The sequence below is a fragment of the Protopterus annectens genome, chromosome 2.part0 (genome assembly GCF_019279795.1).
Source record: "Protopterus annectens isolate FY-2018-M chromosome 2.part0, PAN1.0, whole genome shotgun sequence".
Classification (NCBI taxonomy): domain Eukaryota; kingdom Metazoa; phylum Chordata; order Ceratodontiformes; family Protopteridae; genus Protopterus; species Protopterus annectens.
Genome location: NC_056728.1, coordinates 782,443,643 through 782,461,337, shown reverse-complemented (window position 1 = coordinate 782,461,337; position 17,695 = coordinate 782,443,643).

Sequence of the window (17,695 nt, the reverse complement as noted above, 5' to 3'; positions counted from 1 at the left end):
CCGCCTACCAGGGAACAAATAGAAGCTCCCTTGAGCGGGAAATTATCTCTGTTTGCAGAAAATTGGCACAGACTGACAAAGGACAAATGGATTTTGGACATTATAGACCGAGGGTACAGGTTTCATTTTCATACCTTACCAAGAAAACAAGGCATGCCAAACCTACCACAAAACCAGAGGGCAGAGGCTATCAAGCAAATCACTCTGCTAACTCGGATGAAAGCAATGGAAAGAGTTCCACAACAAGAGCAAGACCAGGGGTTTTACTCAAGACTGTTCCTTGTTCCAAGAAAAGAATCTCAATGGAGACCAATACTGGACTTGTCCGCATTAAACACATTTCTCATAGTACCAAAGTTCAAAATGCTGACTCTACAGCAACTCCTTCCCATGCTGGGCAAGGGGTCTTGGCTGATTACTCTGGACCTCAAGGAGGCATACCTGCATGTCCCTATCAGACACAGCTGCAGAAGATACCTCAGGTTTCTTGCAGGACCAGAGCATTATCAATTCTCAGCATTGCCATTTGGCTTATCTACTGCGCCCAGAGTATTCACAAAATGCCTGGCTTCAGTAATTGCTCATTGCAGGCTTCAGGGAATACAAATATACCCGTACCTGGACGACTGCTTCATACAAGCGGACGACAAATTGATGTAAAAAAATCTGGATTATGTCATACGATTACTTCAAGCTCTGGGATACACAGTCAACTTCCAAAAGTCAAGACTGCAGCCATCCCAGCAAATAATCTTCTTAGGAGCCAAACTAGACACAGCCTCTCAAATGGCTTACCTGACAGAAGACAAGCAAGAGAAGTCAACTCATTACTTCAAAGGTTTAGCAAAACTCACCCAGATGACTGCAAGGAGATTCCTACAGGCCCTGGGTTACATGGCATCCTGCATTCTCCTGGTTCCATTAGCAAGACTACACATGAGAAAGCTTCAATGGTACCTAAAAAGCATTTGGTCTCAACACAGCAACAACTTGGAGACAATCATACCGCTCATTCCATGCCTACAAAAGGAATTCCTATGGTGGGCCTCGGTGAGCCAGGCAAACACAGGTATGTCATTCAAAAAACCACAGATAACACAGACCATGACCACAGACGCCTCAGACCTTGGATGGAAGGCAGGTGTATACAAGGACAATGGTCTCCAAAGGAAACACATCGGCATATAAACCAAAAGGAAATGCTGGCAGTAATGCATGCCATCGAGGCTTTTCAACACCAACTCCAGCAAGGCCATTTACTGATACGGACAGACAACACCACTGTGATGTGGTACATAAACAAGCAAGGGGGCACCCACTCTTACCCCCTTTGCAGACTGACAATGCATCTTTGGGAGAAATCACTGAGCCTAAACATCCAGTTACAATCCCAGTTTGTTCCAGGAAAAGACAATGTGTTGACTGACAGCCTAAGCAGGAATTTCACAGATCCACACGAGTGGAGGTTACATCCGAAGGCCTTCAGACAACTCACTTCGACATGGGGCAAGCCAGAAGTGGACCTATTTGCCTCTTATCTCAACCATCTTCTACCAAAATTCTGCACAAGGACATACCATCCAAAAGCTTGGAAAATAGATGCCCTCTCATTCAACTGGAACTCCCTAACAATCTATGCATTCCCACCTCTGCCACTGATGACCTCAGTATTACTAAAGATCAAAGCAGAGAGACCCAAGGGAATCATAATAGCTCCGGACTGGCCAAGACAACACTGGTACCCACTACTACGGAGCATATGTCACACCAGGAGGTGGGCCCTTCCCCAATGGCCTCTACTTCTGACTCAACACAACTTCGAAACAGTGCATCCACATCTACAGACACTGCAGATATGTTAAAGAACGGCCTCTCATATTCTTCCATAAAGATACATGCATCTGCTATTTCAGCTAGATATAACACTGATCCGCCTGTCTTTTCACATCCTTTACTAAGGCAATTCCTCAGGGGAATCAAGAACATGAAGCCACCAAGAAAGGCCCCAGTGCCAGCCTGGGACCTCAATTTTGTCCTAGAAAAACTGACTCTACCTCTATTTGAGCCAGCAGCTTCAGTTGACTTGCAATTTCTATCATGGAAGACAGCTTTCCTGTTGGCAATTACATCAGCAAGAAGGGTTTCGGAGCTACAGGCCCTAATGGCAATACCACCCTTTATTATTTTTCACAGAGACAGGGTTTCATTAATGACCAACCCTACTTTCATGCCAAAGGTGGTATCTAGGGTTTCTTTAAATCAAGCAATTCATCTGCTTGCTTTCTTCCCCAATCCTGAGAACAAGGGGGAAAGACTGTTGCATACCTTGGACATTCACAGACAACTTCCTTACTACCTGGACAGAACCAAGACCAGTAGGAAGTCTGAACAACTTTTTGTCGCTTACGCCCCTGCAGTCCAAGGAAAAGCAATTTCAAAATGGATTGGACATTGCATCAGATTCTGTTACTCCTTTCATGGAAAGACTGTTCCAGCCAATGTCAGACCACATTCCACCAGAGCTGCAGCCACCTCTACAGCATTCTTAAGAGGGGTGCCTACTAAGGACATTCTAGAAGCTGCTCCATGGAGCTCCGTGCATACATTCTCCAAACACTACAATCTCCCTCTATACTCCAGATCCAGAGCAGGCTTTGCTTCAGCAGTCCTGCAGGGTTTGATTGCCACACCATCTTTTTCCTAGAGCATTCCTCCTCCCCCAGCTAAGCTATGGTATTCTACCCACATGTTATGACTGCAGTTGCATTCTTGAAGGACATAGTACAGTTTTGTACCTACCATAAATGTAGATGTCAGATAGACATGCAACTGCAGTCGGATTTTCCCACCTTCCATACCCCTCTATGCCTAGGGTCCACTCCTATCCCTGATGTTATGTGATCCTATCTCGCCTACATTCTGCATGATGGGTTCGGAGCCGATCCCTCGGCTCCGACTCGGCACGCTTATGCCAAAGAGCGAAGTCTCTTATTGGCTGAGCTTACTATATCCCAGGATGCACCACCAACAGTCCCCCAGATCTCGTTTGCCGCTTAACTGCAAGGACGTGGTCTCGAGCTGGCTGGGCTGAGTAGATTTTATTAACTACTTTTTCTGTCAGTTTTTGTGCTTGTATTTCACAAAAGCCGTTTTAACGGCTATTGCTATTGCTGTTGCTAATTGTGTTCGATTGAGTACTGGAATTTATTGTGTGTGATTGGGTAGAGTTTGTTTGGCGCCCCTTTCAATCCAGGGCCTTTTCGGTCAAACTCTATAACTGAACTTTTTAGTGTTTTAAAGTTCCCGGTTATTACACCTAAGGTTGTGTTTTACACAGTTTCTGTAAGCCTTCGGTTTTTTGTCATAAGCGATTCTACAGTGGTTAAATTTCCTGTCAGGAATTGTTAACATTATGTCTCAAGCCCCTAGGCCTTCGGGCTTTAAAAAATGTACTAAATGTGCTTTTAAGATGTCTGTTACTGATGACCATCTACTTTGTGTTTATTGTTTAGGGGCAAAGCACTTGCAGGAGTCATGCAGCGTATGTCACGCTTTTTCCTCTAGGGTCCTCCAGGAGAGGAAAAATAAATTAATTCTTAAAGGGTTGATTAAACCCTCTTTTGAAGAAGCCTTGTCTTCCGCTCCGACTCCTGCCAAAGAAAAGGGCTTGGCTCCGACCAGTCCGTCGGATCCGACTGCCAAGAGACCTAGGCAGGCCTCTCCTTCGGCTAAAGACTTGGAGCCGAGGTCGAACGGTCTGCCTCGATGCCACCAGTATCGACTCCTGGCCGGAGCCGATGGCTGGGGCATCGAGGCGGGTCACCGCCGGCTCCACTGCTCTCGGAGCCGACAAGGTCGCCCGCTCAGACACTTCCTCCTCGGCGCGAAGTCTACCTCGGCACCGATGGAATCTGGTGTGTGTGTTTCCTCGGCGCCGATTCTCATCGAGTCGCCTGAGCCGGTCCCCTAGTCCCTTGGGGCCGAGGGAGAGGTCTTCTCGAACCCGTTCTGTTTCCTCTCGGTCTTGAGGATGTCGGATTCTGATATAGACAGGGTGCTCCAAAGACTTTTCCAGTCCCCAGTCTTCCAAAAATTTGTTTCGGCTCCGACCCAGTTGGCTTCGGAGCCGATGGCCATGACCCATCCCATTGCTATTCCTCCTCCGACTGCTTCGGCTCCGACGGAGCAGGTGCTCTTGGAGCCGGTGGAGATCTCAGGGTCGGCTCCGACCCTTACTCCAACCCGGGCCCTCGGGTCCGAGTTTGGTACGCGGACTTCTTCGGCTGGACCCGAGGGTGATGTTTCGGGACCGATGCTTTCGGTTCCGAGCCTCCCCCTCGGTGCTTCGCTGGGACTTCCGTCTGCTATCATGGCCCGGAGACTGGGCGCTCCCAGGATTCTGGAGGTCCGGCTTTCAGAGCCATGAGGAGTGCCTTGGCCAAATCCTCTTCGGCCATCTCTCCGGTTTTACCAGCACCTTCCCTTGGCGTGGAGACTGGGTCTTTGGTAGTTCCCCTGTCTGTGGCCAGCGGAGCCCCGAGGCCTGAGGTTACCCCAGTGGGGTTCCCTCTTCCTGAGGGTTTTGAGTCATCTCCAGAGGAACCCCCAAGGAAGAGATCGTGCAAGAGGAAGCACGTGGACTCCCCCGAGTCTATCACATCGGACACGGATATGGATGATGCAGAGGGGTCCCCTAAGTCCTCCTCGGATGATGTCTCCTTTGCAGACATCTTAGAGATCCTCAAACAACGAGGCGGCTGGATGTCCAAACCCCCTCTGCGGACGAATCAGTGCTCCTCAAGGCCTTTGGGGCTCAGCCCTCCGCCTCCTGGGTGTCTCCGCCCTTCGACGAGCTTCTGGATTTAGTTTGTCGAAGGGCGTGGGAACACCCGGATACTGTGGAACCAGTCCCTTCTCGTCCAAACAAATTCTTATCTGCTCCCCCCGAGAAGGAGTTCCTTACTAAAGGCGTGGCTGTAGATGCCATGGTGGTGGCATCTGCTACACAGCAGGACGTGGCAGAGGCTTCAACGTCCATCCATCCTCCTAATAAGGAGTCTAGGAGTATGGATAGGCGGAAGCGCACCCTGACTTCAGCGGCCTTTACCTTAAGGTCTCTGAATTATTTGGCACATTTTACTAGGCTTCAGAGGGATCTGGTCAAGGAGTTGTCAGACTCCCTCTCGGGTAACCTACCTGAGCAGCTAGCCCAGTCCGTTAGCTCTCAGTTGGCTATCCTGACGTCAATTGCTAACTCGTCCATGAGGCTCATATCCTATGCGGCCGAAGGCGGTAGAGCGGCAGGCACAGGCGTGGCTCTACGTAGACAGGCCTGGCTCCGCTTGTGTCAGTTTGCGGAGGCCTTCAAGTCTTCCTTCGCCGACGCTCCCTTTGATGGGTCCTCATTGTTTGGACCCAAGGTGAAAGACACCCTTACCGCTGTGAGCAAGAGGGAAAACGTTATCTGCCGAGGGGCCCGTTATTCCACTCCCTTCGGCCTTACCCCAAGGCCAAAGGAGGGGAAAATGTGGTTCGAAATCTCGCAAGTTTTTCTCCCAACAGCAGGAAGATTCCCGTCCAGAGGCAGAGGGCGGGAAATTTTTCAGGGAGACGCCGTCCCAGAGGCGGCAGAGGGCCCGCAATTCTGGAGACCGCGAGTCCTTTCGTGGCTCTTCAGCCTCCCACACGACATGAGGGATTGCCCGGCTGTGCTGCTCCGGAGCCAGTCGGGTGTCGTTTTGCCAAGCACCTAAAAGCCTGGGAGTCAATCACTCAGGACAGATGGGTGCTTCGGATAATTGCCGGAGGTTACACCATCCCATTCAAATACTCACCCCTCCGTCCAAGAGAATCCCGGACCCACCACCCAGTCAAAGGGAAATAGCAGCCGCAGAAGCTTCAAAGCTGCTACAAAAAGGAGTCATCCAACCGGTCCCCACAGACCAAATCGGATCAGGAAATTACTCCAGGTTCTTTTAGTGCCAAAAGACAGGGGACCTGAGACCAATATTGGATCTCAGCAGACTGAACCTATCCGTACGAAATCCAAATTCGAATGGTCACGTTGCAATCCATTCTCCCGTTGTTGGAGAAGGATGTTTGGATGTGCTCCATAGACCTCAAGGACGCCTATTATCACATACCGATACATCAGGCGTCCAGAAGGTATCTGCGCTTCAGCCTGGGAGCCAGTCATTACCAATTTTGTGCTCTGCCCTTTGGTCTCACCACAGCCCCCAGGGTGTTCACCAAGTGTTTGGCAGTAGTGACGGCTCACCTGAGGAGCCTTGGATTCCAAGTGTTTCCCTATCTCGACGACTGGCTCCTGACTGCCACCACCAGGCATCTACTTATGGACAACCTCAAAGCCACCATCTCCCTGGGTGTTTCCCTGGGGATTACATTCAATTGGTCAAAGTCTGTCTTGCTGCCCTCTCAGCGCATAAAGTTTATAGGAGCAGAGATAGACTCAAGATTGATGCGTGTCTTTCTTCCTGCCGAAAGGATCCGAACCTTACAGGGCCAAGTTCAAGCTCTGATCTCGAGATCCAAAGCCCCAGCCAGGATGGTCCTACAGGTTCTAGGCTCAATGTCTGCCACGGTACTTTTAGTTCCTCTAGCAAGGTTACACATGAGGATTCTTCAGTGGCTCTTATCAACTCAATGGACCTTTCAAGATCTCCCTCAATCATCACATCATGATTACGGAAATATGCAAAAGGGACCTGCGCTGGTGGCTTCAGACATCCAACTTAGATCAGGGCAAACCCTTTGTTCTCCCCCCTCCAGCGGTTACCCTGACGACAGATGCCTCCCAGATAGGGTGGGGGGGGCATTGTCTGGGCAGGCTAGTTCAGGGCTCCTGGCTTCCGGACGAAGCTCTTCTCCACATCAACGTGTTGGAGATGAGGGCTGTACTTCTATCCCTACAGGCCTTACACAAGTTCCTTCCTCAGGGTATCATCGCCATCCACACAGACAACATGTCGGTGGTTTGGTATCTGAACAAACAAGGAGGGACCAGATCGTATCCCCTTTGCAGAGAGGCCATGAGAGTGTGGGAATGGGCTGTAGCTACCAACCGCTTCTTGGTAGCGACCCACATCGCGGAAAGTCAAATGTATTGGCGGACAAATTAAGCAGGACAATTCTCTCTCCTCACGAATGGTCTCTAAACCGCACAGTAGCAGCCCAGGTTTTCAAGAGATGGGGACGCCGTGCTGCGACCTATTTGCGACTCCACAAAACACCAAGTGCCAAAGGTTCTTCTCCTTGATTCCACATCAGGAAGTACCGCCATGGATGCTCTAGCTCAGCCCTGGCCAACAGGGTTGCTTTATGCTTTTCCTCCAATCCACTCCTTCCCAAAGTCATTCAAAAGCTTCTCAGCTAAGGTCTTCAATGATTCTGATTGCCCCATACTGGCCTCGTCAGATATGGTTTCCTTACCTGAAAAAGCATGCAGTGGACGATCCGTGGACCTTAGACCTGATCCCGGATTTGCTAATCCATCAGTCGGGACATTGGCATCAGTCCCTTCAATCTCTGAAATTGACAGCTTGGCTCCTCCACTTCCGACCTTAGTCAGAAGCCACACACTAGACCCGAAGTTGTTCACATTTTGTCTTCGGCCCATAAACCCACCACTAACAAATTGTACCTCAGTAAGTGGAAGAGGTTTGCTATCTGGGCTCAACTCAAGGGCTTAGACCCTATCACTGCTCCTGTCCCAGAGGTTTTGAAATTCTTAACATCCCTATTTAATCAGGGATCTTCTGTCTCAACTATTAAAGTTCAACTAGCTGCTATCTCTAAATTCCATGAATCCACGGATCCTCCTTTGATGAGCAGCAGGCTATGCAAAACATTCATTAAAGGTGCGAGTCTGTTGAGACCACCAGTTTTTCATCCTGCACCTCCGTGGGATCTTGATTTAGTGCTTCGCGCATTAACATCTTCCCCTTTTGAACCGGCTGCTACATGCGAATTAAAATATCTGTCATGGAAAACGGCATTCTTAGTGGCTATTACTTCAGCAAGAAGAGTCTCAGAGCTTCAAGCCCTGTCTATTAAACCACCATATCTGATTTTCCACAAAGATAGAGTATCTCTTAGGCCTAATCCATCCTTTGTCCCAAAGGTCTGCTCTAGTTTCTGTCTTCAACAATCTCTAGAACTAGCAGTTTTCTTTCCAAAATTCTCTAATGAGGCAGAATACACTCTCCATAAATTGGATGTTCACAGGCAATTACGCTTCTATTTAGACAGGACCCAGCAACTTCGTAAGTCAGACCAGTTGTTTGTGTCCTTCTCAGATAATAAATTGGGCCAAACCATCACAAAAGCTACAATCTCAAAATGGATCAGAGATTGCATAACTCAGGCCTATTCTTCTTCAAATAAGCAACTTCATCATCTATCAAAGCTCATTCTACCAGAGCTATGGCTACTTCTATAGCTTTTCATTCCAAGCTCGCTATTTCGGAAATTTGTGCTGCGGCTACGTGGTCCAACCCGCACACTTTCATTTCCCACTACAAATTGGATGTGGCATCTAAAGGACGAGCTTCATTTGGTTCCACGGTACTCAGGAGTGTTTTCCAGTGAGCCACCCAGGATTCAGGTGCTAGGGACGCTGTCCCATCATGCAGAATGTAGGCGAGATAGGATCACATAACATCTTTTAGTTATGTACTCGCCATAACTTCAGATGTTTGGGATCCATCTCGCCTACATTCCTGATACCCACCCTCCTTCCCCCTGCCTTGCAGATCAGAAGAGATAGAACGGTTTTGAGCTCCACTGTTTTTATCTTGTTTCATCTGACGATGTTATATAAGCAGGGTATGCATGTGTGCATGTATGCGGACAAACTAGATCTGGGGGACTGTTGGTGGTGCATCCTGGGATATAGTAAGCTCAGCCAATAAGAGACTTCGCTCTTTGGCATAAGCGTGCCGAGTCGGAGCCGAGGGATCGGCTCCGAACCCATCATGCAGAATGTAGGCGAGATGGATCCCAAACATCTGAAGTTATGGTGAGTACATAACTAAAAGTTTCTCTTAGCTGGGGATATCTGTTATGGTGTATTTGTTTTATTGCTCATTTATTTGTTTGGAATCCTGTTTTTGTCTTCCAATTTGATTACAGCCTTCCTTGGAGGGCACCTGGCATCTGGGGCAAGAAACACTGAAGAAAATGGCGTCGGCTGATGCTTATGTACTCCAGCTGCTCTGACGGAGAGAAATGCGACATCAGCCGACATCGGACCCAGACTTTGGAATCCGGCCGACCGAGGGCTGCCTGAGGCAGGAGAACCCACATGTTATGACTGCAGTTGCATGTCTATCGGACATCTACATTTATGGTAGGTACAAAACTGTACTTTTTACGGAGCCCTTCGAGCCTTCCTTTATTAACACCCCATTTGATGGCTCATCCCTTTTTGGGCAAAAAGTGAAGTAAACTCTCACCAGGTGTGAACAAGAAGGTAGGACCTTATCTGCCATTGAAGTATTTTTCTGCACTCCTAAGAGACCCTTTCCTAAGGGCCAAAAGGAATGGAAAAATGTGGTCCAGAAAATTCCAGAGGTCTTATCAGGACACACAAGGTGAAAGTTCCCCCAGGGACAGAGGTGGGAACAACAGCAGGAGGCATCATTTTCATGGCGGGGGGTGGGGGGTGGGGTGGGGTGGTCTGCATAACCAAGACTCCAGGGAATATCTTTTTGGGAGACCTTTCCAGCATTCCTGAATGAGTGACCGATTGCTCCCCTCTGGAGGCAGTCAGGGAATGATTATCCTTGCACTGAGAAAACTGGTGAAAAATAACAAACGACAAATCGGTGCAGGACATACTATCCAGAAGATGTATCATTCCTTTCTCCCTCCCCGTCCCAGAAACAAAGTTGGTCCAGATGGTTCCACCCAGTCAAAAGGACCAAGCAACTATAGAAATTCAAGAGATGCTAAGCAAAATTCATCCAAGAAATCCCTGCAGACCAGAAAAGGATCCTGAACCTACTCAAGATTGATTCTTTCTAGTCCCAAAGAAAACGGGGGACTGGAGACCCATTCTGGATCTGTGAGCATAAACAAATCCGTAAAGATCAAGTTCTGGATGGTAACACTGCAGTCCATACTTCCACTCCTGGAAAAAGACAACTGGATGTGCTCTGTAAACCTCAAAGATGTGTACTACCATATCGGAATGGACAGATGGTCCAGAAGGTTCTTATGCTTCCATCTGGGATGCAGTCACTTAAAGTTCAGAGCTCTGCCCTTTGGTCTCACTACAGCCCTCAGAGTGTTCACCAAATGTATGGCAGTAGTGGTGGCTCACCTGAGACACAGGGGAATCCAGGTATTCCCATATCTGGACAACTGGCTCGTATCCGCCCTGACCAGGCATCACTTAATCTAATCAAAAGATTATATTCTTCAACTCTGCTCCTCTCTGGGCATTACCATAAATTACGAGAGATCTGTGCTAGAACCATCGCAATCCTTAAGGTTCATGGGAGCAGAAATGGATATTACCATTCAGATAGCAAGACTCTCTGTCGAGGCAGAGTACACGATCTCTGTTCTCTCACCAGAACACTATTAAAGTCCAAAGCCACTGCAAAACTGGTTCTACAAGTGCTAGGGAAAATGGCTGCTTCCATAATTCTAGTTCCTCTAGTTCGCCTCCATGTAACAGTAGTGCAATGGATGCCATTTGCTCAGTGGTCGATCTTGGAACTTCCTGTGTCTCACACGACAATCAATACAGTGGTGGCTGCACTCAGTTCTTCAGGGCTGCTCCTTTATTCCCCCACAACCACTAGCCACGGTGACTGGACGCTTCCCAGATGGGGTTGGGGGGCATTTTCTAGGGAAGACAGTTGAAGGTAACTGGCAGGACCACGGGGCTCACCTGAATATAAATGTCCTAGAGATGAGAGCTGTGCTGTTTGCGTTGCAAGCATTTCAGGACACACTTCCTACAGGGACAATTGAGATCCAGACCGACATGTCAGTAGTATGGTACATCAGTAAACAAGAGGGAACCAGATCGTACCCATTTTGTCGAGAAGCTGTCAGGGTCTGGCTTTGGGTGATTGCCTGCAACTACTTTCTAATAGTAGTGCACATCCTGGGGAAATCAACGTGATTGCGGACAAATTGAGCAGAGCAATCTTATGGCCACACAAGTGGTCTCTCAGTCAGAGTGTAGCAGATGTGATATTCTGCAAATGGAGCCAGCCTTGGGCGAGTCTCCAAGGGATGCACTTGTTCACGATTGTCCCACGGTGGTACTTTGTGTTTCCCCTATTCCCAAAGCTCCCACAGAAAGCAAGTTTGTTTGAGATGACCATTATCCTAATTGCCTAATCAAATCTAGTTTCCCTTCCTTCAGCCTCATTTCTTGGATGAACCCTGGATTCTGGACCTGGTTCTAGACCTTCTGACACACCCGTCGGGGATGGTTCATCCCAACCTAGACCATTTCAAATAAACAGCTTAGCTGCTTCAGTTCCCTTAATTGCCAATTTTCTGTCCTTGTCCTCTCCAGCCAAGCATATAATTTTATCATCTCATCGTCTACTGGAAAACTTTATAGAAGCAAATGGAAGAAATTTGTAATATGGACTAACAATAAAGACCTATCCTTTTACAGCACCAGTTCATGTTCAGTTTTTGGCAGAGATCTTGGATGATGGAGCAGCAGCAGCTTCAGTGAAAGTTCAACTAGCTGTAATCTCTAGTTTTCATGTAGGAGATAATGTCCGTCAAATCATGGCTCAGACTTTGCAAAGCCTTTTTGAAAGGTACTGTCATGTTAAGGCCTCCCCTTAAACACCCAATACCTCCTTGGGATCTAAATTTCATTTTGACTAATATTATATGTCCTCCATTTGAACCTTCCGCCACATGCAATATGAAGCATCTCTCATGGAAAAATCTGTTCTTGGGGGAAATTACTTCTGCTAGAAGGGCATCTGAATTACAAGCTTTGTCTATTAAATCCCCATATCTAACCTTTCACAAAGATAAGTTGTCGTTGCGCACCAAGCCATCTTTCCTACCAAAGGTCGTTAAAGAAAATACCACGAGCCATTCTATAGACTTTCTAGTTTTCTTCCCCAAATTTCAAAATAAAGGAGAATATTCTTTTTAATTGATGTTCATAGACAATTGCGTTTTTATTTACACAAGACTTCAGAATTCACAAAATCAGACCGACCTTTGTTTCATTCTCAGACACAAGGAAAGGCTACCCAGTTTCTAAGATCACATTATCCAAATGGCTAACATCTTGTATATCCTATATTTGCAATTGTAATAACAGGACTCTTCCAAATGGTGCTAATGCCCCTTCTACTAGATTTGTTGCCACCTCTGCTGCTTTCCAGGCTAGACTACCTCTGGATAATGTGTGCAGCAGCTAATTGGCCAACCCTCATACTTTCATCACTCATTACAAAGTAGATGTGGCCTCCATGTGTAGAGTAGCCTTTGGTTCTATCGTCCCAAGGAATAATTCTCCCTTGTGCCACCCAAAAGTTCTGTTGCTGGGACACAGTCCCACAAGTGAGAATAAAGGCGAGATTGACAACATCACAAAAAGAAGTTGTGTTCTTACCATAACTTTCCATGTATTTTCATAGGTAGGTACTAGGCTGTCGGCCCTAGGGCTTATACAAGCCTAGCCAAAAAGGTACCCTGGCTTTCGGCACCCAAGAAAATTATTTTCCTGTGCTTCTGTCAAGCAGAGCCACAGAGGTGATCCCCAGGGTGAATTTCCTATTTCCCATCCAATCATCAAGATTTTTCTTGAGTGCTAATGAGGAGCTTTGTTTGGTATAGATATGTAGTTTGTTCCAGAGTATGGGAGATGTCTCTGGGACAGGAATCTATCCCTCCAGCATGTTCTGTTTATTGTGGTGACAAAGTTTAGGCCCCTAGAGCATGTAGCTCGGAGGGATTGGGATTTCTTTAAGTGGAGCATGTCCATGCAGTTTTTTATTCTCACAACCCTCCCTCCTCCCCCCTGCCTAGACTCCTGGTACACTAGTGGCGGATAAGATTACAATAGGGATGTAAAGCCTCAGAGAATTTTTGTCTCACTCCATTTCTGTTTTCATCTGTCTGTATATCCATATATATATAATATATACACACACACTATCTATGTCTATGTGGGCCCCCCTTCAGTAGATTGAACATTTAAAAGTTCGAACCACATATGGCCGAGACCATATGTTTGAACTTGTAAAAGTTCAATCGAACTGAATGGAGACCTCTGTACAGTGCGGAAAGGGAAGATTTCCCATTTCTGCAGTGTAGTGCGATCTCGGAGTTGGTATATTTAAGTAAGGGGGTGTGAGGGGTGCAGAGGGGTATACCCCCCCCCACTATAGATGTTTACTTTTGTTGTTTGCTTTTACTTCAGTGTTCGAACTTTTACGAGTTCGAACATATGGTCTCGGCCATATGTGGTTGAAACTTGTAAAAGTTCGATCTACTGAAGTAGATTCTCTCTTACATACATATATATATATATATATATATATATATATATATATATATATATATATATATATATATATATATATAAACTATGTGTATGTATGTGTGTATATATATATATATATATATATATATATATATATCTCCCATAGATCTTCAAATTGTTACCTTTGGGGGCAAACAAGATCCGAGGTAATCGGGGGAAGGAATTATGGGTAAAATGTAGCCCATGAACTTTGCTGAAGTCCTTGAGTTGGAATATTGGCTGAGATGGATTCTACTCATTGGATCTGACCCACAAATGAGAATAAAGGACGAGGTAAGACAACACACATGGAACATTATGGTAGGAACATAACTTCTTTTTTTTTTTTTTAGTCTCTTCCCACATATCCTTAGCTGCCACAACAGAGTTATTTCTAATCCATACTCCTAAGTACTTCATTTTATCATGTCCCCATAAATATGGATATTGTTGGACAAATTTGTGTGTAGGTACATAATTTACCGCTATTGCCTTTGTTTTAGCTTCATTAATTTTGTATCCCGATAAAATTTGAAACTGTCTTCAAAATGTTCCACAACACTGTAATGTCCCTTTATGGTTTTGTCATGTATAAAATAATATCCTCTGCAAATAGAGCCAGCTTTTTCTGACTACCATACCAATTATATCCATGGATTTTGGAGTTCCTTATTTTCTTTGCTAGTGATTCTAAATATAATGCAAACAACAAAGGGGAAAGCGGACCGCTCTGCCCGGGTTCCTCTACTCGAACAGAAATTATCAGAGAGGACCCCGCCCACTTTAATTTATGCCTCCGATCCCTCAATATATTCTTCTAATAAATCTTATAACTGAGTCAGGGAAAGCAAATTCTTCCATTGCCCTGCTCATGAAGTCCCTGTCTACAATGTCAAATATTTTCTCTGCATCAAGACCCACCAATAAAAGTGGTACTTTCTTACATTCTGCTTCCCTCTGGATTATCCGTGTTCTGTTAATATTGTCAAATGTTTGCCACCCCTCCACAAAACCACAACGATCCATATCTTTCAGTTTTATCACTTTTGCCATTCATTTAGCTATTATAGGCATAAACACTTTATAATCATGGTTTAGTATTGAACTGGGCCTGTATGAAGCTGGATCCAATAGATCTTTACCCTCTAGGTATTACTGTTACCACCGCCTTCTTCCAGGATGCTGGTACTTCTCCTCCTCCTTAAATTACTCTTAAAACCTTCTAAATCTTACAGTTAATTCCCTCCAAACTTCCACAGGAATACAGTCTATTCCAGGAGACTTTCCTGTAGATAGGTTAGACATAGCCAATTTTATCCCATCCCTTCCTATCTTGACTGTTAGTAATTGAGCCTCATCTATCTTTAACTTTGGTATATTTAATTCTTCCATAAGCATTTCCATTTGTACCTTTTCTTGATTTCCGTATTTTTCTGCTTTTATACAAATTTTCACAAAATTTCCAAAATATTTCTAATACTTCTACAGGTTTTCTTGTTATCTTCCTTGTTAGGCTCCCTAAACTTGGTGACTGCCCTTTCCACTTTTTGTTGCCTGAGTTTCTGTGCTCTAGAATTATCAAAAAAAGTTGCTCAACAGCAATCTTTCTAAACTCGTGCATATTATTGAGGTAATCCGTTATTTTCTGTTCAGCCTTCCGCAGTTGCTCCTTTTCTTCTGAGAGAGTCCCCCTTTTTTGCAATACTTTAACATTTGTCAATCCTTCTAAATAATTCTTGTTAGCCATGTGTACCTTTCATTTCCAACCTAGTTTTAAACTCCACTTTAATTTTATCCCACTCAACTGTTTTCAGAAGATAAATCTGTCTTCTCTAGTAGCTCCTGAATTAGTTCCACAACTCATTCCTTAAATACCTCTCTTCAGCCGTTAGGTTGGAAAGCGCCAGTGTCTCATTTTCCTTTCATTGCCTTGTGTTTTTATTTTGGTTATTATTGGGGCATGATCTGAAATAGTTATTGGGTGCATTTCAAGATCTTCAATTAAATGCAGATGTTCCTGTGAAATTCAAAAACTGGGCTAGGCTAGATAGATTTTATATCTCTGAGTAATATGTAAATTCCCACTTAACTCCAGTACTGAATTCACATCTTCAGTGCCACATTTTCGTAAATTTCTAAAGACATCTACCTTCCCTTGTTACATTTTCCCTTCTAGGCCCCCCAGAGACATCTCCACTGTTGCAAACCAAATTCCAGTCTTCATCTAGTAATATTCCTTGCTGAAAGCTGATTTCTCCCAGAATTTTCTTAAGCTCCATTATAGCAGTTTTAGGGGGGATGTAAATGCATGCCAATGTAATCCTTCTACCAAGCCAGTAGCCCCTTGGTGCTATGCATCTTCTATTATTTTTTTCCTCTTCTCACTGTTGAAGCTCTTTTTGCAATTAATATAAGTACTCCTCTTTTCCCCTTGCCCCAAATATTCCGCTGAATAACGATCCTGAAAAACTTTCTTTATTAAATAAATTCACATGTTCAGTTCTTTCCAATAGCATAGTTAATTTCACGCTACATTTTTAATATAATTCACTACTTTCTTTAATTTGTAAGATCATTCAGATTCAAAAACATTACAGAAAGCATTATGTAGTTGTTTTTACCACCTTTTATATAGAACTGCTCTTTTTTGCAAAATGTCTAGTTCCAACTTTTGTTACATGTGTATATTGTTCGGCAAGTTGGTCTTTTATACAGTTTCATGTCATAGCCATTTGTGCCTGTGTCACATCTTACGTAACATTTTTGTTTTTTTTAGAGCCTTCAAACAGAACAAAAAACCCTCCTAAAACTTATGAACTTGACAGTAACACACACAACTATGTACAACTTCAAATATTGAAGTGTTTGCTTCCTAATAAGAACATAAGTTCTAAATTGATAGCTACACAGGCTAAAGTTAACCAAAAAGAAGGGTTAGTTCTGTTAAGACGCATGGCACAGCCTGTGCTATAAGAAAGTGCTATTTAATTTTTTTATATCTATGTAACTCTTCCAGTTGAGAAAACACTTGAATGCTTTCAGTAAACACTTTCTCCAAGCCGTTTGTTTCTTTATCAAATTGTCTTCTGGTGACATGCAAAACAGACACAAAACTGCTAAGGGTATCTTGTTATCAGAAAAAATGCCTTACAGTATTCAATATTCTTTTTCATTTACATGCTTTGTAATAAATTTGTTTCTGGGCAATGCCTAGGATTTTTACCCAGTCATTTCTCTATGCAAGCATGGGAAAAAGCACACTGATTTTTCTTTCGTCATACTTTTAACCAGACCCTTCCGCTCTCCCCCATCTCTTCCCCTCATTTTTTTTTTTATTGCAGTGCCTACATGTCTCAAAACTGAGCAAAGAAAGAAGGGTGAATAAGAAAAAAAAAGCACTTATATTAGTATCCCCATTGCATTTTTAAAAAAATGGAGCATACTTCACTTCGTCTAACTGGTTTTGTATTACCTTTAAAGCGGTCACACCTGGGTAAACCCTGATCGTTTTCAGGGAACATTATGTCCTAGTAAATTTTTCTTCTTTTCCCTCAGCCAATCCCCTTCCAGCCTGTCCTCAGTTTCTCTTTATCAGACGGTCTCCATGGAAGCATGAACAGCAGCCGAAGAAATGATACTTAATATACATATTTGCAAGTGCTAGGGAAAAAAAACTTATAATAAATGTTCTTTTTTTCATTTACTTGCTCGTTTTAAAACAAAGGTCCTTAATCAGTTGTTTCCCCATGCAAGAATGGAAAAAAAAGCGCATTAACTTGAACTCCGTCATGCATGCCCCCTTAACCAGGCTCCCTTTTTCTTTTTGTTAGTCATTACATTGCCTGTGTTTCTCAAAACTGCAGAAGAAGGAGAAGAGGAGAGAAAAATAAAAACGTGTTTACAATCCCCATTACACCCAAAAATAGCATGCAAAGAAGACCATGCAACACAGATAGAATACTTGATGTGTTCTTTACGTGGTTATCGTTCTTCCCTCTCTTCCCCCTCTCCAAACCATTTTTCCAAACATTCATGACATGAAGTAGGGCATGTACTTGAGTCCTCCACTCAGCAAACCAATTTTGAAGAAGTCCAATGTTTCCAGATTTTCTTGTGCTATCAAATTTTACAAATATAATTAAAGCATTGTAATCC